This window comes from Parasteatoda tepidariorum, chromosome 11 (assembly GCF_982258835.1).
Source record: "Parasteatoda tepidariorum strain Cologne lab strain chromosome 11, Ptep-v5.0, whole genome shotgun sequence".
In the NCBI taxonomy this organism is placed as follows: Eukaryota; Metazoa; Arthropoda; class Arachnida; order Araneae; family Theridiidae; genus Parasteatoda; species Parasteatoda tepidariorum.
In genome coordinates this window covers 67,128,206-67,150,568 of record NC_141765.1, presented here as the reverse complement: position 1 = coordinate 67,150,568, position 22,363 = coordinate 67,128,206, and the positions used below count along the sequence as shown (strand labels likewise).

Below are 22,363 nucleotides of genomic sequence, written 5' to 3'. Positions count from 1 at the left end.
GGGAGCCGTACACGAGAGAACGCTGCTCCTTAAATCACTGCCATGCGGATGAAGTGTCTGTCCTTCCATACTAATGTTCTATTGCTTGCCCCACTGCCAGGTTTTCGCCTTGTTTGTTTCTCCTGTGTCCAAACACGTATCACTTGTAGTGGCATAACACTGCGTGCGGGCTGAGATTTTTCGATACGAAAATCCCTCCTCTGACGACCTGATGCGAACTCCGTTAGTTGTTCAGATGGCGTTGTCTGCTTTTGACGTGGCATGTTGACCACTAATTAACCGTTTACCGCATACAGTCCTTCATGTACATGGGACAAACGGCAGATAAGGAGCGAGTTCTCTCTCTACGCTCGCTTTGTTATTCTATTTATTTGTATATCTTACATTTAATATAAGTTTGGTTCAATTTGCAATGATGCATGATGTTGCAATTTTCACAAACATGAGTTTACACAATTTCTTTTTTTCCAATTTTCACAAAAAAATACAATTTCAATTTTTAGCTATAAACTTTTAAACGAATTAGAAACATATTCAGCGAATCGAAAAACTTAACTTTTACTCACAATTTTAAAGATAATCCGATGCAAAAAATAATTCTTTAATGATTGTTTACTATTTATTAGCATTTTTCTTAAAAATGGTCTGAAAATTTTGAATTGTAAGGTATTCAAATTTTTGCACCATTTTAAACAAAGTAATTCAAATGACAAAATGCAAATTTAACACTAGGTTGCCTAAAAAAGTCATTTTGACTGCTTTTTAACTGCGTTTTCATTTGCAAAAAATGTACAAATAATAATGCATAAATTAATATTTTCTTTTCAAGTGAAGTAAATTTTTTATTGTTAATATTTACTAATAACTTGTTATATAACTGTAAATAATATAAAAAATTAATTAAACAAATTTCTTAACGCATTTGTCATTCTTTCACAATGCAATCGTTTTGACTGCTTTTGGGCAATATAGGTATATACTAAGTTTCAGTCTTTCTAGTGTTAAACGAAATCGGCGGAATATTTTCTGAGTTATAAAATTCTTAAAAAAGCTGTATTTATAGGTTCTTAAAAAAACTATTCGATTTTTATTCTATTAACCTAATAGTTAACTTTTCGATTACTATTACGTTTTTAAAAAACTATTCGACCAACCAATTACGTTCAAATATTTTATTTTATTATTTACTTAGATAGACTTAGTTTAAAATAATTTACCAATTTGTTTACTGTAATTCAAAAATTTTTTGACCATTATTAAATAAAATAGAAATAAATATTAAAAATAATTTTTTTTTTGGCATGACATTATGTTTGGATAAATGCGTGCAAAAAAAATTTCGATACGCTAAAAATGTTCCTGATATTGCAGCGAAATATAATGCAATTATATTGCTGAAATATAACTCAAAAAGTGAAATTAGCATGAGAAGCATAAACTTTTGACCACTTCCCTGGCTAAGCTATTGTGACCATGATTTCCATGTATGGCTATCTCTTTCTCCTATATTTTGGTGGTCAAAAATTTGGAGATAAAAAAAAGGTACATAAAAGGAAGTACGTTTTTGAGTTTGAGTTAAAAAATAATTAGCATATTTTAAGTCAACCATTTGAACTATTAAGATTGGTTTTAATACGTGAAAATCAACCACTTCCCTGACTAAGCTGTAGTGACCATAATTTCCATATATGGCTATCTCCCTCGCCTATATTTTGGTGGTCAAAAATTTGGAGGTAAAAAAAAAGTACATAAGAGGAAGTACGAGTTTGAGTTAAAAAATGATTAGCATATTTTAAGTCAACCATTTGAACTATTAAGATTGGTTTTAATACGTGAAAATCAACCACTTCCCTGACTAAGCTGTAGTGACCATAATTTCCATATATGGCTATCTCCCTCTCCTATATTTTGGTGGTCAAAAATTTGGAGGTAAAAAAAAAGTACATAAGAGGAAGTACGTTTTTGAGTTTGAGTTAAAAAATGATTAGCATATTTTAAGTCAACCATTTGAACTATTAAGATTGGTTTTAATACGTGAAAATCAACCACTTCCCTGACTAAGCTGTAGTGACCATAATTTCCATATATGGCTATCTCCCTCTCCTATATTTTGGTGGTCAAAAATTTGGAGGTAAAAAAAAAGTACATAAGAGGAAGTACGTTTTTGAGTTTGAGTTAAAAAATGATTAGCATATTTTAAGTCAACCATTTGAACTATTAAGATTGGTTTTAATACGTGAAAATCAACCACTTCCCTGACTAAGCTGTAGTGACCATAATTTCCATATATGGCTATCTCCCTCTCCTATATTTTGGTGGTCAAAAATTTGGAGGTAAAAAAAAAGTACATAAGAGGAAGTACGTTTTTGAGTTTGAGTTAAAAAATGATTAGCATATTTTAAGTCAACCATTTGAACTATTAAGATTGGTTTTAATACGTGAAAATCAACCACTTCCCTGACTAAGCTGTAGTGACCATAATTTCCATATATGGCTATCTCCCTCTCCTATATTTTGGTGGTCAAAAATTTGGAGGTAAAAAAAAAGTACATAAGAGGAAGTACGTTTTTGAGTTTGAGTTAAAAAATGATTAGCATATTTTAAGTCAACCATTTGAACTATTAAGATTGGTTTTAATACGTGAAAATCAACCACTTCCCTGACTAAGCTGTAGTGACCATAATTTCCATATATGGCTATCTCCCTCTCCTATATTTTGGTGGTCAAAAATTTGGAGGTAAAAAAAAAGTACATAAGAGGAAGTACGTTTTTGAGTTTGAGTTAAAAAATGATTAGCATATTTTAAGTCAACCATTTGAACTATTAAGATTGGTTTTAATACGTGAAAATCAACCACTTCCCTGACTAAGCTGTAGTGACCATAATTTCCATATATGGCTATCTCCCTCTCCTATATTTTGGTGGTCAAAAATTTGGAGGTAAAAAAAAAGTACATAAGAGGAAGTACGTTTTTGAGTTTGAGTTAAAAAATGATTAGCATATTTTAAGTCAACCATTTGAACTATTAAGATTGGTTTTAATACGTGAAAATCAACCACTTCCCTGACTAAGCTGTAGTGACCATAATTTCCATATATGGCTATCTCCCTCTCCTATATTTTGGTGGTCAAAAATTTGGAGGTAAAAAAAAAGTACATAAGAGGAAGTACGTTTTTGAGTTTGAGTTAAAAAATGATTAGCATATTTTAAGTCAACCATTTGAACTATTAAGATTGGTTTTAATACGTGAAAAATCAAGTCATTAGAAGAAAAAAAATTATTGATCGTAAAATTCAATGAATATGAATAAACCACTGAATACCTATACATTTATTAAACGCAAACCGTAAATTGCATTTACTATGAATAACAGTGATGACATAAAACTTTACAATGTCGATCAACCAAATGAGTAAGCAAAATTTTATCTATTCTTGCAGCGACCAATAATAGTCCATTGTTTTTTTTTATTTCTTAATAGCGTGTTTAACCTACGATGTTAAAGAATTTGAATTGATGAAGATTTTTACTTTCACGATTTCGTTTCCATGCATAGTAGATTTCATTGTCTTGGTTTGTTTTACTGGCTGTTACGCCGACACACTACGCCCTGGTGAGCTGGTCATCATGAAATGCCATTTGAACTTGTCGTGATTGAAGATAGTTTTGTCATAACATTTGACAGAAAGAGAAAACAACCTTATTCCATCTTTAGATCGTTAAGATCAGGATGCTGTTCTTTCAATTATGTCACGCTATTTACGTTAAACTAACCGCGTATATTTCAGTTGTAAATTATGTCATATCGAATTTGAGAGACCCTTTGTTAAAGAATATAATTATGATTATTAAAAAAAAAATTAATTTATTCTTTGCGTGGCAGGTTTTGCATTATTATTTAATTACTAACGAGACATCTAACGAGTTCTAAATTTTGTTTGAGTTTTTATTCTAAATAATTTTAACAGGGTAGATTTTTTAATATTCGATGCACTTGGAGAATCGACATTATCTCTTCGTTCTTTTTAAAAACCGGTAAAAATGAAAAAAAAAAAAAAAAAAAAGAACGAAAGAACAAATTTAATTAATTTCTTTCTATTTATTTATTTTTTAATCCTAATACGGCATCAAATGATTGGCGCATAAGAAAAGGGGCATCCGTTTGACCTCTAAAACTCTGAATCTATTTTTGTTATTTTTATTTTAAAATTAATTTTTTAAAAAGATAAATATCTGGTTCAAGCCAAATATTTTATACAGAATAAACAAGGATTTTCTAACAAATGTAATAATAAATGTTTTAGGTGATTAAAAATTTAAACTCCCCCCCCCCCATCTTTTGCGACCCTTCAGTGTTTGATATTACTCACTTTTTAAAGGCATCTAGTTAAAACATAGCCTCAAACATCGAAACATCGCTTGTACTCACTTACGTGATGGCTCGTTTGGGCTTCAAATCCCATTGCTGTTAACCTCATGATAGGATTTAAATTCTTATGTAAGTCAAGTACAGATTAGTTGAAAAGAAAACCTTAAAGTGCATATATTATTGCTGTGAATCCATTTTCTGAATTTTTTGTTTACTAAGTAAAAGAGAAAGAAATCATATTAATTTCATAATTACTAAAGAAACCTATGCTATTCCATTCAGTTTTAGTAAGATGCCTGAAAAATAATATAAATCCCATTAATAGTTTAAGAATTTCCTTTCTCTTTTCCAAACGTTAATTAAAAGTTTTTATATCTGTTCTTACAAAAGATGGGACGCGCAGCGTCTGTTTTGATGACCTTGACTTTTTACATACCTATAGCATAATAACTAATCATTTTAATTTTTTTTTCTTCCCAAGATTATAAATCTTATTTAATAGCCTATCTAAGAGGTTAGGATAAACTTAATACTCTCTCTTACTTTTGTATTATAATTTGGAAAAAAAAAGGGTAATTTGATAAAAGCTTGTATGTTTCTTAATACAATGTATCTAATGTAATGTATGCAGCACAAAATTTCTTATTTAGAATTAAGAAATATTTTTATTCTCCACATGCTTTTAAAAACGTTTCCACATTTATATCTTGAAATATATTTTTTGATAACATTTTGAGGGAGTTTTATTCGATATAACTATTTTGCGGGATGTTTTAAAATGACCGCTACCATTTTACATTTCTAGTGTAATCATTAGGGGTCACAAATTAATATTTAAACGGGAAGGGACAAAAACGTTATCAAAATTAGTCGAATCAGTTCGTGAGGAAGGTAGAAAGAAAGACATCAAAACCAGTTTGGTTGGCTCATGAAACTTGAAAGTGAAGTTATGTTTCGGCATATTTCTATGGCGTTTTTGTTTCTTCCTGATTTTAATTAATTTGCCTACTTTAATCTGCAGATTTTTATTTCGTTTTCGACAAAAATTCTAAAAACATAGCTACTTGTTCAGAAAGAGATAGTCACGTGTTCGTTGTGTGGTAGAGTAGATTTTTAGCCGTGGTCAGGGGTTGAATACTATTTTATTCGTAATTTTTTATATTTCTTCCATATCAATTCGATTTTGGTGACTTTTTATTTGTATAAATACTGTCAGAACACAAAAAAATGCTTAATTACTGAAATATATTCCTTTAAGAGGAAGTCCATAAAAAGTTAATTTTAGAAATAACATGAAAAATACCCAGTGCACAGTTTTATAAGTCAACGACTTTTTTAGAGAGAATTGGCGAGTTTCTAGAATTCAAGAACGAAAGTACACTAAAATACGCCAACGCTAATTTCACTGTGTGTACCCTATGCTTTCTCTAAGTTCCTCCTCCCTCACTGCAACTGACCATCATTATTAACAACTGTGTTCTTTGAGGGAGGTACAATCTTGGTAGTTATCTTTGGGATGATACCGCCAATCCCGGACTTTTGGTTCTAAGCTGAAGGTTCTAATCACCATCGAAAAGGGTGTACATCTCCACTCAAAGTGAGTTAAGATGTTGTTTTATGTTGTCGCCGCTTGTTTCTAAGGGGAGTTCCTTTCCTTTCTTTTGTTGCAGATTAAACTATTGCACTCACTTACCGGGTGTCCGGAAAATAAACGACGATTTGAAGAACCAATTAAAAGAGATAAAAATGAAAGTTTACCTTCTTTTTGTCTAGGAAACTAGGGTTTAGTCTGGAAATATTTACACAGACGTCTGAAATTTTAGCTTTAGTTTACACCAAGTTGTTGCGAATTACGGTTATTATTTTTTTAAAGCATTTTTTTATAGTTTTTCTCAATTAGCAACGTCTTAAGTTGACAACTTTTGTAACTAATTTTGAAAATTGGTTTTGAAAAAATAATAATAATTGCTTCCCTAAGCAATACTCAACAAACTATACCAACATTCCGTTTTTCTTTAGACTGATTTTTCTCATTGTCGGTCATTTTAGGGACATCTGGTAGGAAATATTAGAGTGGCATCAAAATAAGAAGCGTATTTAAATTTAGCACCTTACTATCTACCTAAAAAGTATTGCTGTATGATAGAGAAGAGTTCAAAATTACTATGGATGGTGTTTTCAATAGAAATATAAACAATAACAATCTCGAGCTCGGGACCTACTCTAGTTCCAGTTAGAAAGTTTGCAGCTGCTTACTACATGTTATTCTGATAGGCGATGTTTTCAAACGGATAATTTTGTTTTCAATAAAAGAAATAAACTAGATGATTTCTGAGCTCAAATCTGTCGTATTTCATAAGATATTAATGTTAGTATGTAATTCTGGGGAGTTTGGAGTGAAAATTTGTTTTAGTTATTTTGTTATTTATTATTAAAAAAGGTGACATGGTTGCTAGATTTTGAATAACTCGCTTTTTTGGCAGTCTTGATTTGGCCTCTTTCCATTTGTTTATTACTGTTTGTTCGTGTTGCAAGCTGTGCACCATCTTACGTTAGTGTTAACACTTTTAGTATTGTAAACAGTATTGTTAGCATTGTAAACATAAGTAATAAGTAATCAAATGCATTGTTTGCAAGTATCTCAAGACACAATGATGCCAAATGGCTTTAAAATACAACTGAAACAGTAACCCGGAAATTTAGGCAGTCCCGAGCTTGCAGCGCTCCCTAGTGTAGAAAACACCATCCATAGGGTGACTAGGGAAACTTTATACTGTTACTTAGCGTCACTTACAGATTCTGCGCAAGCTTATTGTTTATTGAAATTACATACATTTGCAGGCTTGTTTGCTCAATTTAGGCCTATAAACCTTTGTCAAGTAGAAGGACAGATAGAACAAATTAGAGAAGGACATCACAAAGAATACACCCAGGGTTACGACAGGATTCGAACTCGCCACCTCCACGTTTCACATTGCGTCTGACGGGCGATACCGCTCAGCCAGGGAGGCCCCTCTGCTCAAGCTATGAGGAGAAACGAGAGTATTCTGTACTAACTCTGCTGCGTGCGAGATGCCACGTGTAAGTGCTAAATATTTTTTATGCTACAGAGACAGACGTTTGAATAGCGTTAACTCGCTATGTGGATTGTTGAGGTTTGCAAATTTTTAAAATATGTTTCAAATAATTTAAGTTTTTCAACGGCGATAACATGAAGTGTTACTTGTCTTATTTAGGCTACGATATATAATTTTAAGAATTCACTTGTGTTTCTAATAATGTAAGTTTATTCAAATGTGCATCTAATAATGTGCCACAAGTTTTTTTGTTTTTGTTTGTTTCTTTTACAAAAAATATATAATCTTTTCATTGCTTGAGATATGATTCTGTTTACCTTTATCGTACGTCGGAAGGAAAGGGGAATTATATTGGGTTTTACGGTTCAAAGGTTCAAAGTCACAGCTTTTTTTTCTTGTGTGTGTGTGCGGTTAAGTGCCACTAAGACAGCTATTTAAGAGCATGAAATGTTACTTGTCTTATTTTGGCTGCGATGTATAATTTTAAGAATTCATTTGTGTTTCTAATAATGTAAGTTTATTCATATGTGCTTCTAATAATGTGCCACAAGTTTTTTTTTTTTTTTTTTTTTTTTCTTTTACGAAAAATATATAATTTTTTCATTGCTTGAAATATGATTTTGTTTACCTTTACCGTACGTTGGAAGGAAAGGTGAATTATGTTGGGTTTTACGGTTCAAAGGTTCAGAGTCGCAGCCTTTTTTTTTTCTTGTGTATGTGTGGTTAAGTGCCACTAAGACAGCTATTTAAGCATAAATCGCGCTTAACTTATGATTGTTGAGAATTTGCGTCAATCTTACGCTCTTTTTTTTTTTTTTTTTTTTTTTTTAAACTGCTTTATTGAGAAATCTGAAAGGTTTTTTTTTTCCTTCCTTGAATAAAAAATAAACAAAAAGACGTAACCTTTGTCACACTCCAACGATCGAAACTTAAAAAGTTTTGAGCGTAACACGAGGCCTCTTTTTCTTCTCATTGCTTCCAGAGAAGAAAAAAAATGAATTAAAAAGAAATAAATAACTATTAATTATTCAGCCCAAACCTGAGTATCTAGAAAGAGGAATAACGAAAAACTCTTGCAAGTAGAAATAGTTGTTCGCTATAGCAGGTGTGGCCACTGGACTAGAACGTGGCGATAGGCCAAGGCCACTGGCGTGTCACCCGGCACCTCTACATTTCGTTCTTTAAGCTGTATTAGAGTGCGGAGGTCATATACGTCAAAGATGGGTTGTTGTGCACCTGTGCCCATCAAATAATACTGCACGCTATTGTACCTGCATTAGACCAGTATTGAATCCTCGGACATTTGATGATTCATTGAATGAAATACTTAGGAATGAAATTTGATAAATTAATTTTTAGTCAAAGATTCTTCAGGTGATTCACAAGAATTGATTTCTGATGAATCACGTTTCGTATATCTGACAAACCCAGTTATTGCGTGTAGTAACTGGTTTTTAAACATATAACCCAAAATGGTTGATTAATAAAATTAATTATTTGCATTTTTATAAAACTTGTTATGTTAACCAATAAGTCTGGTGAATGTTTTTCTTGTAAAAAAAATTGCTGACAGCTAAAATTATAAAATTGTAAATGTTTTTATGACATCAAGCATTTATTTTAGACATTATACAACATAACTAGTTATTACGTATGCTAACCAGTTTATCACTTTCACAAAAACATATTCACCATAAATATCTTTAAAAATAGTAAATCGTAATAGAAAAGTTTTAAAACATTGGCAACTAATTTGTTTATTTACTTAAGAGGCATTCTGTCAAAAATAAGTTTAAATACTTTAAAAAATTTAAGTTTTTATTTATTTATTTTTTTCACGATCTTTAAATTTTGCAGTCTTTTTGTAAATGTACATTGAATCGCTTGATGCATGAAAGGAATTGTAATAATTTAAGCATTTTCCATGTCAATCTTCATAATATTTAGCCTAAGTCTTTACTGCTCTATTTTTATTAAACCATTATTATAATTTATTTCGTGAGAATCGTTAAAACTTATCAAAAATAAAATTTACTTGATTCACTTGATTTTTCTATTATGAAGTATAATTATCATGAAAATTTATTTGTATAGAGATTATCATAATTCTCATACCGTAATTATCGCAATTACCATAAAAATTGAAATAAAGTGTTTTGTGACAGTGATTTATAATATAATAATAATGAATAAAATAATATGAATTTAAAATCAGTAGTTTATTGTTTGTTTTAACGCTTAAAAGCCTAGTTTCAATTTTTTGATAATCTTTCAGTGTTAACATCAAGTATAACACTCGTCTAAAGAATTACTTAAATCCTGCTTAAAATTTTTTTCTTTATTTGAAAAATAGAAAATTTTTAAAATTTCTGAAAATGCAATATGCCAAAAAACATCCAAAATCTAAAATCAGGCGTGATATTAAGAAAAAGTTCACCTTTACTTTTGTATTTGTATTTTAAGTGGTAGTTGAATACAAAGGAATATATTAATAAATAATTAAACTAGCTTAATGCTTTCGTTTTCTTCGTACAAAAAACTACTTTCGAATACAACTTAAATAAATAAAAAACGGGCTAAGTTATCAACCTAATGCTCGATACGAACTGACATTGATAAAAAGTAAAGGAATAGAATATTTAATAAATATGCCAAATTTATGTCTTAAAAAAAATAATTTTTCTGAGCTTACGCATTTTTAAGACGGTTTTTAAATGGAGTTCATGAGCCTGAGCATCGATAAATTGAGAAAATAAGTATCTTGGAAAGTGATAATTGTGTAAATAAATATTGAATAGAATTATTTTGTATCCTGTCTTGAACCTGTACCATTGAATATTATTATGAAAATAAACATTTTATTATAAAAATATACTTTTTGTTTATCTTGTGGCAATAAGTCTCATCGAGATTTTATCTTTTTCTGTCTTTAGTTTTTTAATGAAGGTTCCGTAACGTTCTTTTTAATTTAAGATCAGAAGTAACGCCGAAAGTGATAATCTCAAATGCAAACAAATAAAATAAATAATTCTGACATGCCGGTTGTTGCGAAAGTTTGAGTGAAACCGAAAATCATTTTTTAACGCTTTTATTTTCTGAGAAAATTAAATTATTCTCGGATATTTTGTATATTTTTTACGTCATTTTTATTTGGTAATATCAAGATATGTTAAATAAAAGCTTACGTTACTTTCATCTTAAAATTACGAAACCAAACGAAAATCATTAACGAAATCGAGATTTCACGGAAAGATTTATTTATTTGGAAATAAATTAAGCGTAATGGTGAATGCGAATTTACTAAAATACGTGTTTAATTTTTTTTTAAAAAATATTAATGTATTTATTTATGCAACATTAGTTGTGCTGTGTTATTTCAACATTTTAAATGTCATTTTTATTTGGTTAATATCCTGATATCTTAAGAAGTTGGTTACATTGGAGGATATGTTTTGATCTATTTTTAAGCCTTAAGTAAATTTATTTATTTATTTTAAAAATATTAATACTTAATTTATACAAACATTAATTGTACTGGGTCATTTAAACATTTTAAATGCCATATTTATTCGTTAGTATCAAGATATCTCAAGTAGTTGCTTTTGTTGTTTTTGACTATGCCTGTTTAGGCAGAGGGGGTGCCATCTTTGGCCAAGAATTCGACTTCTGCCACACCATACGTCACACCCGTTTATAGGACGGACCCATTCATTCATCCACAGATCGTAATTTTGACCTGAATCAGAGAAGAGAACGATCTATCTCCAATCCAGTACCCCCAGAGGGATTAATTTGTTATGGGAATATGGAGGACTTTCGCGACTCGACAGATTTAACGTGCATCAGCCACTTTACTACACGGAGTCTTCTGCCGGCGGGTTTCGAACCCACGAACTCTCGTACATGGGCCCAGCGCCCTACCGACCAGGCTATCCCGGCCCTGATGCTTTTGTTGAAAATATGTTTTAATCTATTTATTATCATTATTATTGATTTTTTTCTTCTTTTTTGATATTAATGCTTTTATTCACCATACAAATATTTTTTATGCTGAATTATTTTCAAAACATTTTATGGCTAAATTTTTTTAAGTTTTGTTTAAAAGTTAAGACTTTGAAACATGTACTTTTTTTTTTTGAAGAAGAAGAATTTTGTGGGACATAACAAGACTTGAAAAAAAATTATCAGATATCTTTTCGTTGCTTGTTTGCCACCGTGAAATTATCAAGTTATTGAATTTTGAGTTCCTTCACATTTTTATGACATGTTTTCGTTCTCTCCCATTTAGAAATTTTTCTTACGTATCTTTGTCTCTATTATGTTTAATTTTTTTAAAGATTTTATTGTCTCATTTAAAAAATACCATATATTTCTTAACCATTCTTGTAAGAAGTTCTTCCTCGAATTTAAGTTCATAATAAATAATATCACCGTTCATTTCAAAATGCTCTTTTCAAATGTTGCAGTAACGCCAGGTAAAAATGCTAATTCACTCATGACATAACGCAATATGAGTCAAGAAAAAACATTAATAAATTTTTCTCTTTTATTGTTTCGAAAGTGTGAGTCGTATTGAAAGCAGGGTTGCCAGATTTAAGCCAAGCCAAAAAGAAATCCGTCGGTTTCTTTAAAAAAAGAAACTGAGATAAAATTAAAGAAGCATGATGTTTTTTAATTAATTACAATAGTTTTATTAAATGATAGAAACAATATGGAAGGGTTGTTTTTCACTCTAGAAACAGTTTTAAACTTTATAAGTGTTAAGAATAATAATTTTAAACTACTTGGGGTTATAAAAATCAATTTCTCAACTTTTACGACCAAATATATTTTTATTATTGTTTTGAATAAATCTTATTGTTTTATAGAAAATTAGTGATAAAAAAATTTGTGTACTTTTGAAAAATGTTTACTTTGGAGCAATTTTAGACACAGCTTGAGTTATTTTAATACATAAAGAGTATTTAGGAAAGATAATTGCACCACTATAATTACTAAAGTTTTAACTTTTAATGTAATAAATGCCATTAAGATATAAAAGTGAAAAATAAACTTCAACTTCGAAAAAAAAAATCGAATGAAAAAAAAACCTTAATACTAAAGTTAATCTATAAAGTAAAAATTTAAACTAATGCAAACTTCTTATCAATTCAATTTGTAAATTGTACTAATTTATTTTTTGAATATTGTAAATTTTAAAGTAAGAGTATATAGCTTTTTCTGTGCATATTAAAAACAATCCTAGTTGTAAATAACCAGTTTTTCTTTTGAAATGAGTAACTAATTCTTTATAGATCTATTTTAAATTTTATTTCGAACTATAAAACTAAAAATAACTATAACAGTTGTTGAAGAGTAGACTTGTAAAAAAAAAAATAATAACAAAAATCTTACTACATACTTTCACAAATTATACTAAAACAAATTAATGAAATTTTTCTTTATTTTATGTGTTAGCTACTTTGAATAAAAACAAAAATGATTCAAAAAATTTCTGAAAGCCAAGTTTTAATTTAAGAAATTTAAAGTCAAATTTCTGTAACTTAAACGCATAAAAATTTCTTTAAAAACAAATTAAGCCTTTATAGCTTGTCGTAGATAACGATAGTTTCCGTCACATTTGCTGATCTAAAACATTATTGCGCTTTACTACAGTATTCGACATCTCATGCCTCATAATATCGTAACAAATTCTAGTTAAATTTCTTACTAATAAGTAAACAATTAAATAAGTAAAGACTAATAAGTAAACAATTGAATATAAATACACAGATGCTAATGAAGGTAAAAAATAAAAATTAAAAAAGGCTTTTTTAATAAAAAAGGCAACCCTGATGCAAAGATAGAATGCCTTAATTTATCACTAAACGTTATTTCCCTTTTTTGATGTTGAATCATCACTAGAGAATAGACATATGAAATAACTTTATCAGCTGCCGAAAGAAGACAAGTGAACTCTTATGACATTTAGCCCAAGCGAAGAAAACGGCGAGCTAGAAAAGATACCTTAGCGACTTTTTCTCCCACCCCTAGTCCCCCACCCTTTTTCTCAACCTTTGTCTACGCACGTTGCTTGTCGACAGTGTACCTGTGTTGAAGCTGTTAGCGTGAACCTGCGTTCGCATCTGTCGCGCGCCCTCATTTGACCTCCACTGTTAACTCGCTCGTGGTCAAAGTACGCAATAGAGCCGCTGTTTCATCACGACCTTTTGGCGAAGAGGTAGCGTTTTATGTGTTCCTGCTGAGTTGAGTAGTTTGAATTATTCCTCTACCTTTCCAGTTTCATATTGTTCTCCAAGTTTAGTTTTTTTTTTTTTGTTTATTAAACAGAAAATTTTGTGTCTAGTGCCTGTGTTTCTTTGATTTTTCTCCTGTGTCTGGAGAATGTTTCTGTCACTTAAAGCACGTTGATTAATTAATTGATTTGGATTAATACGTTTTATCATTTCCATGATTTGGACCGACCTCTGCACCTTATCACAGGTGAGTTGACATTTTTTTAATATGCGTTTCTCGGGCGGTTTACTTGTTTATTCTCAATAAATATTGAGAATTGTGTTGTTTTATTTTTAGTAAAAACAAGCAAATGTTTATATATATATATATATATATATATATATATATATATATATATATATATATATATATATATATGGTGAAAGCCATATTTTCTGTAGATATCCAGAGATGCCAACTGCTCCCGACGAGCCATAATTATTTAAAAATGGTAAACAACTGCACACTAAAATTTGCAAATATTTGACTAATTTTGTTTCGTCGACGGTATAGCACGACTTAACTATAACAAAGGGGCGAATTATATAACCTTTCGAATTATTTAGAAATAGTGGTGGATATAAAGCTAATAAATTGAATTTTTTAAACCAAGAATCACACATTAATAAACTACCACTCGAAAATATTTATTTGCAGTCCGGAGCAAGTTGGCATTTCTGGATATCATGAGAAATATAATTATCCTGATATATCTCCCGGCATCTGCAAAAAGAAAATAAATAATTCAAAAAGTAAATACCACCTGTAGAGAAAAATGGATGTATTATTTTCGTTCTAATGAACTACATCAAAATGGAATATGTGATAAAACATTATTGTTTGCATTAAAAATGCTCACATTCATTTGAAATTAAATTTAAAATTTTGTTTTTCTTTGCTCTTGCACCTTATTTTCTCACATAAATATAGTGATAAATATTCTTATTGTGTTTGCCTCCACACTAAGTCAAAACCTTGGATTTTTTCAATTTTCCAATTTAATTTAGAATTCTTTTTCTTATTTCCCTCCCTGGCACAGAGCCAATATTGTGTGTGTCTCAAATCAGTGTTTGCCTTTAAATTATTTAAATAACTATGAAGAACTCATAATATTCAGTTGAAGAAAACAAGCATGTAATAGATATAACTTTTTTCATTACCCGGAACAAATTATTCTAATTGTTTACAAACAGAACTCCTGTATTAAAATTTGTGTATACTTACGCTACACCAAAACTTATTTGAAACATTTAAATGACTAAATAATTTTAATTTTGCTTTAAAATAAATAGGTGTTTACTTTGACTTTTGTTCAATTGTAATAATTTATAAATAATAATAATTTTCTTAAAAGAATTTTTTATAAATTTTATTTTTATAATAAGTTTTATGGTATTTCTCCCCTTGAAAAATCTGTTGCAGTTGATTTAACGGTATATTCTGATTAGTTCAATGTCAATGTTAACGTCACTGGACGTCTCAGGCTTTTGAAATGTTTTCAAATTTCTAAACAAATACGGAAGATATTGTTGAATAACTTTAAGTGTGATCAAGTAATTATTCATATAATCTAAATCAAGCTATAGTAACTAGAAGTTTAATCAAGAAATGAACGAACGAACAAAACAAAAAGTACTTCTGACTAAAACCCTGAAAACTTGTAATCAGTCTCAATTTTAAAGACGCGTCTTTGTTTATTATGTGCATTTAATTTCGTACGCCTTGCTCGTAAACTGACGAAAATACTGAGGTTTCCTTAAAAAAATATTTATGTAGTTTGCTTATTATAACCTAAAGATTAAAGAAACTTAACAAAAATTATGCAATATAATATAATTGGCGAGAAAAAAAAAGTGAAGAACATTTGCAGTAATATTTTTATACTGCGCATGCGCGAAGAAAATTTTCTTTTTCTATTATTTTGGTTGTCAACTGATTGAGCATTCATAAAGTGTTCTCTGATAATTTAAAAAGAATACTTGAATTGTAGATGGCCATATCAGAAATGGATTCATTATGGATTGTATAATCGAAGTGAATTCAGATGCCTTAGATTGTTTTGGATGAATAAAGTATCTCTGTTAATGACTGTATATGAGCCGTTTAATTCTTGCATAAGCACATGTTTAACAATATTAGACGTCAAAAAATGTGTCAGCAAAATAAGCAAATTACAAACCTCCTCCCAAGCTGATGCTAGAAAGTTGCACCCCCCCCCCTTGATGTTTGTTTTATTTTTGACTTTTTCAAATTCGAAATTTTCTCAAGCGTTCTTTCTTTTCTTTTTTATACTTAAAAAATGAATTAACGGTTTTTCGTAAGTATTGCTCAGATCCTCCTCTCCCCTCGTATCAACAAAAATATGAAGATCACTTGTCATTTCGTCACTTTTAGGTGCTTACGTATAAGGACCCTGAGGTTTCCTTCCCCCCTAAGTATTCCAAAACTAAATAAAAACAAGCAAAACTGAAAATGCAAAATTGAAAATTAAAGCTATTTTTCTCAAACATGGAAAATGATCAAGTAATATGCTATGAAAATCCCTAACAAGTCATCTGTGCTATTCAGAGTTGGTTGGCTAAAGTTCTTTAATCTTCACTCAAAATTCTGTTGTAATCTAGATTTTCGATAACACATTCAATTACTTATTTTTCTTTTAACAAATTGTTTAAATAGGGTAAGTATATTTTAAGTCTGTTGAAAACACTATGTAGTATAGACTAGCTTTAGTTTAGATATATTTTTGTTCTATTATTGTAGCTAATATTCAATATCCTTTCAATTCCCCCCCCCCCCAGAAAAGGATTTACATTTTTTTTAACACAATTCAATTTTACTATAATACTTTAGTCTAACTTTAAACTAATATTATAATAATATTTTTCATCTATTTTCAGAAAATTATATTTTTGTCAAAAACACCTTATAGTTTATTTTAAATAGCTCTAGTTTAGTTAAAAATTTAGTTTAGTTTAGAGTTTCAAGTGATTAGAAAAAAATTAAAATTTAGTTTAAAATAGGGTTATTTGTTTTTAGTTTAAAATAAAATTGATTTATTCATTACTTTCAAATAAATATTGACCTGATGGCAGTAAAATTAGTTTAAGAATTAACTTCGCCCTTTGCTAATTCATCGCAAAACATTTTGGAATGTTACACACATAATAATGACTGTAAAAAATAATTTTATGAATAAATTTTGCCAATTCCTCGCAATTCATTTAGATATATAAACATGGAATAATGAAGGCAGTAAAAAAAGAAATTTTAGGAATAAATTCCTATCATTTGCCAATTCATCGCAATTATTTTAGATACGTAAGCATTGAATAGTGAACAGTTTAAAGTTTTTCAGGGACTGCTTTTTCTTTATTTTTTCATAATTATGGCCATTAAATTTTTCTCCCTTTAACATCTAAACGCGAACACATGAAATTTAACAAAAAATTAAAGTAAAAAATCTATCAATACATAACAAATTTTTATTATGAGAGTTAAAAACTTAAAATTCTGAAATTCCTTTTATTGTACTTATTTATCTTATTAATTAAATCAAAATCGACCTGATATTACTTTATATTATAAAAAATGAAAACGGCCAGAACGTATGTGCATGCCATAGTTAGAAAATTATTTTCTAGAAACTAAGAAAAGAAAACTTGTTCTGGTGAGGAAATAAGTAGGTCACATGTATAACATGAATACTTTATTATTAATGCCTTGTTATATAATGTCGTCAACACATAATATTTAATTCAGTTTTTTTTTTTTTTTTTTACAAATTTTTGTTGAATATTATATTAGACTAGGTATGAAGGTAATTAAGTATAAAGTAAAATGTAATTCATGTGTTGTATGACATCTTCGTGCTGAATATATATAATTCCAGTAATCTTGTTTTGCGCGTAATTTACAAATCTTATAGCTAATATGAGTATCTGATAACTGAATAAATAACTGAATCGAAAAACACTTTTAAAATATTTTTAATGTATCAGACATGTTTTCAGATTAGACACCAGTTCTTGTCAAGAATTTATAATGCACCTAAATTTATAAAAAAAAAAAAAAATTATAAATAGCTTGAATGAGTGAATAAAACAGATCAAAAAGAGAGCTATACCTAGAATGATTAACAAGAGAACTGAAGTTAGAATGATGAAACAGTTATTAGTCAGAGTAATTTTCACAAGAACGACTTTAGAGGATAAGCCTTTTTAACAACTTTTAATATCATGTCATCTGAGATGTCTACATATATTTATTTCAATTGTTGGTAAATTCTTTGTGGATTACCATGTGAACGTTTCTAATGGACCCTTTAAACTTATATCCTATTTCAATTTATTTATTTATTTTTAGAGAAAAAAACTTATGGAGAAAAAAGGATTGAGTGGTCACTCTAAGGTTCTCAGTTAAGGCTCTCTGGTCGTTATAACTTACCTCGGGGTAAGGGACATTTTTGCTTTGTCATTGATTTCATGACAAAAGTAAAGTTTGAATAAAATGGATAATGTTAGCTCAAAATAGTGAAATAGACAAAAACTATAAAATATGTTTCTTACATCACTTAGACGGTAAAAAACATGTTAGGGTAAACCAACCAGTGAAGGAACACTACCCAGTGAAGGAACATTTCATATATATTGATTAAAAATAAGAATTTGAAAGTTTTTCTTTCGATTGATTGGCAACAATAGCTTACTGCAAAACAATAGGAAGTCACCTAGCAATGTTTTGGATTACCTGGTCAAATAGACTTCTCTGAAAAAATTTTTGAATTTGTTATTATCTCTGTAACACCTTATTTCTTTGAAAAAATTATAAGGTGAGTGTTTGCATGTATATGTTTGAAGTGGAATTAATTGCATGTAATCGATTTATTTTTTCTCACTGTTAAAAAGAGAATTCAAAATATAGTTATTGAAGTTACGTTTTATTTTTTTAAAAGCATCATAGCATAATAAAGTACTGAGATAAGGGGGTGTTTATTCACTGGATCACCAAACGATGAAAAACCAGTGAAGGAACAAGTGTTCATTTACTGTTTTTTTTCTCTAAGTTAATGAAAATAAAAGATAAACTTTAATTTTCTTGTACCTTTAGTGATGTTCTGCATCAAAAGTATGTTGAAAATACGAAAAACAACTTCTAACCAGTAGGGGAACAGGCATGTTCCTTTACTGGGCATAGATTTCCCAGTGAATGAATAGTATGTGTCAATATGTTGACACTTTAATTTTCAATTCATGATTACAAAAAAAAAGTTAACATTTTCCAAGTATTTATATGTTATAATTTCAAGAATAGGCTTGTTTTTAAATATTTGTATGGCTTATAAATTCATAAAGAGCATTAAAAAATAACCAAAATTAAGTGTTCCTTTACTGGGTGTTCATTCACTGGTAAAGGCTGTTCCTTCACTGGGTCTTCTTACTACTCGTTATTTGAACTTCCAAAACTTTAAAACAATATTATGTAAGTCCTCTAAATTTTTTTTACATAATTTGCAATTAGTAACAAATATGTTGACACTGTCATTTAACTAAAATTACGAATTTTGAAATTAATAAGATTTTTTAAAAGGCAAGCGAAGCTTAAGTGTTCCTTCACTGGTTAGTTTACCCTACATAGTTACTAGAAACATATTGGATATGAAAGATAAGAACAATCTTGGATACGTGTGATTTCGAGTCACTAAATTACTTTTAGCAATTTTTACTCATTTCCTCTTTGAAGCTCGCCGCTTAGAAATTCTTAGGTTGCTTTGCACCAATTGCACCTGTTAGTCGGCTTCTCTGATCGACACGTGCGAATTTCGTCATTGTTTTGGTTTAGGTGTCACTCGTTTCTTCTCTGACCCTTCCGAAAATAAGAATCTACTAAAAAAAATTAGTGGGGCAAAAATAAGTTGGCTTCGAACATTCATTTTTTGGAAGAAACAAGCTCAAGTTTAAATACAGAGACATTTCCGCGAAGCACGCGATTCGACATTCACACCATGAACAATATCACCTGTAGATATATTTCTATTCTTCATCTTTGCTTTTCCTACGTTTCGGACGGAGCTAAGCCATGATGTATCGACGCAAGAGAAGAAGTGTCCTTTCCTGATCAACCATTTCATATAGATTCACCAGCCAGTAGTTTTTCTAAATGGAGTGTTTTACCTATCGGCACCTTTTTTGTTTTGTTGCTCTGCTGATCAGATGAGAAGACTACAAGGGTTTATTTTAATTGGCAAAAAGGATATGCTCTTCCCTCGTGGGTTTTCATAGAATATTCCTTGAAGTGAAGCAGCTCCCTTACCCTTTTTGATGAGTCTGCCATCTATCTTAACTCTTGCAAGCGTAAGAATGTAGTGTCTTCCATATCAGCAGCTGCTGTTTTGACCTGCTGTTCCTTGATCGCTCTTCTTCATAGGTAAATATGTCAACTGCTATAACAACACATTTCAAAGAATAACTCCAAAGTAAAAAGTTTTTTTTGAACTGCAATCTCCATCTGAATCTATAACTTGCTACAGGTCGTAAAATTTTGTCCTTCCAAATGATATTTTTATATTCTTGAATAATCTTCACAAAGGGCTCTTTTTGCGAAACATTGCTATTGTACTTTCATTATACTGTTTTTTTTTCCGGCCTATAAATTCATTATTTTTCGTTTGACAAAAATGTTGCTTAATAAATATAATTTTCATTAATTAAACCTCTCTATTAAATTATAAATTATCCTCAAAATAAATGTTTAATTCTACTAATTAATGGTAATCTTTCAATAATTTTCCCTCAACCATAATTTTTATTTATTGACTACTAATACTAATGGTTTATTTTAATAATAAGTTGTTTTCAATAATTTCCTAATTTAATTTTCCCAATTATTCTTTTGCATTCATTTATTTATTTTTATGCCACAATTCGAGTATCATATTTAAGAAAAAATTGCGTTCCCTCAATTGAAATTTTAACAAATCTAAGTTAAATGTATGTTTAGATTCGCGAAAAAATTATGTTTGATATGATAAGGAAATGCGTAATAAAAAAAAAGATGTAAACGTTTTATCTCTTAAATTTGAATGTTCGTACGTATACAATGCGCAAAATAAAAAACGCGACATCCGACGAATCCGATTAACTTTTGATCAAATGAAAGGAATTTCACATTAAAATGCTTTTTCGAATTATAGACACGCCTTAAACGCGAAAATCAAATAGTGCTGTTGTTATTTTAGGCTACGAAATCAGACATAAAAATATTTTTCTATGATTAAATCTTTTTTTTTCTCCTTTAGTTCATATTTTTAAACCTTCGCCAAAGTGGTCTATATAGACCCCCAGGGGTCTATTTAACAAAAGCGGGGGTCGATCTGAGACAGGGGGGCGAATGGGGGTCGATCCGAATCGGAAGGGTCGATTGTGGATCGAGAAAAAAAAACAGTTCTCAATACGCAAATCACACATACCTAATTAAGTATGCAAAATTTGTGAATTTTTTTTATAATTGACTCAATATCAGTTTCTTTATGAAACATAAATTAATAAACGTATAATTATTGGGGTGAAACAAGTATTTACGTACCACCGCGCAGTGGCACGAACTCAGGGCAGTTTATAAGTCATATGCATGCATATGTGCACTTGCCCAAATGTCACGTGTGACGACCATTGACGTTACAAATGCAAATATCATATGCAGTTTCAGCCATCTTTGAAAACTGTGTTGAATATTTGCAGTGTCATTATTAAAACTTTTATAGTTTTGGATAATTAGTTATTGTTTCGATTAAACCATTCGTTTGGTTTAGATATCAATTTTAATTATCAATGCACAAAAAAGAAGGTAAGCATTAATAATATGGATTAGTACAGCCCGCGACAAAACTATAGCACACTTTGTATTTTTTTAAAAAAAATTACAAAATTGGCCAATTTTGACGAAAATTAAAATTGACCAATTTTGAACCCAATATAGCGAACCTTGCAAAAAAAACACCAGGCACACCCATCTCATTGATCAAGAAGCACCTTAGTTACTTTACTTATTATATCTACTTATGCATGATTACTTATTATTTAATAATAAGGTATTTAAATTTCAATACTAATATATTTTTCATAAAACTATTGTTACACAATGTACTATTACTTTAATAAACGTTTAAAATCATAAAATAAATGTACACAGTATCTAATAGAGTTTTATTTTAATTAATTGAAAATTACTTTTGTGGGGGTCGATGGAGATTTCGAAAAATTATATAGGGGTCGATGATCAAAAAAGTTTGGCGACCCCTGCCTTAAGGTATGGTCGATAGTTGGAAAATAGTCCCAGTAGTTTAGTTATAAGATTGGTCTAATGTTTGTGTCCCTTAATGGGCTGTTCGCAAATAATGTCAGTCTTCATAAAAGGGGGGAGGGGTTTGTGAAATTCTGACAGTTTGTGACAAGGGGAAGAAAGGGGGTAACAGGAAATGTGGCAACATGCAATTTGATCAAACTTAATCAACTTGCATTTTCAAAAACATTTATTCATCAGATTAAATATTTTTATGATTTCTTTTCATATTTTCCCCTCAAAATGAGTTGTATATGTTTAATCATTGTTATGTGCCAAACGTCATTAAAACACACAAATACAA

General features: G+C 29.7%; 1 protein-coding gene across 10 annotated transcripts in view; it reads left to right on the top strand.

Annotated features, from left to right (window-relative positions):
- LOC107437530 (nuclear receptor subfamily 2 group C member 2) overlaps positions 1–22,363 on the top strand; it is a 125,087-nt gene that overhangs the window by 34,181 nt on the left and 68,543 nt on the right. For 2 of the 10 annotated variants that reach the window (XM_071187937.2, XM_087155016.1), the window contains exon 1: positions 13,505–13,929. The exons of 4 other annotated variants lie outside the window; for them this stretch is intronic. The gene's annotated coding sequence lies outside the window, so the exon portion shown is untranslated. Of the gene's footprint in view, positions 1–7,321; positions 7,451–7,480; positions 7,650–13,504; positions 13,930–22,363 lie in introns of those variants that run through there. 4 more of the 10 variants (XM_087155012.1, XM_087155014.1, XM_087155011.1 and 1 more) reach the window with 4 other exon arrangements.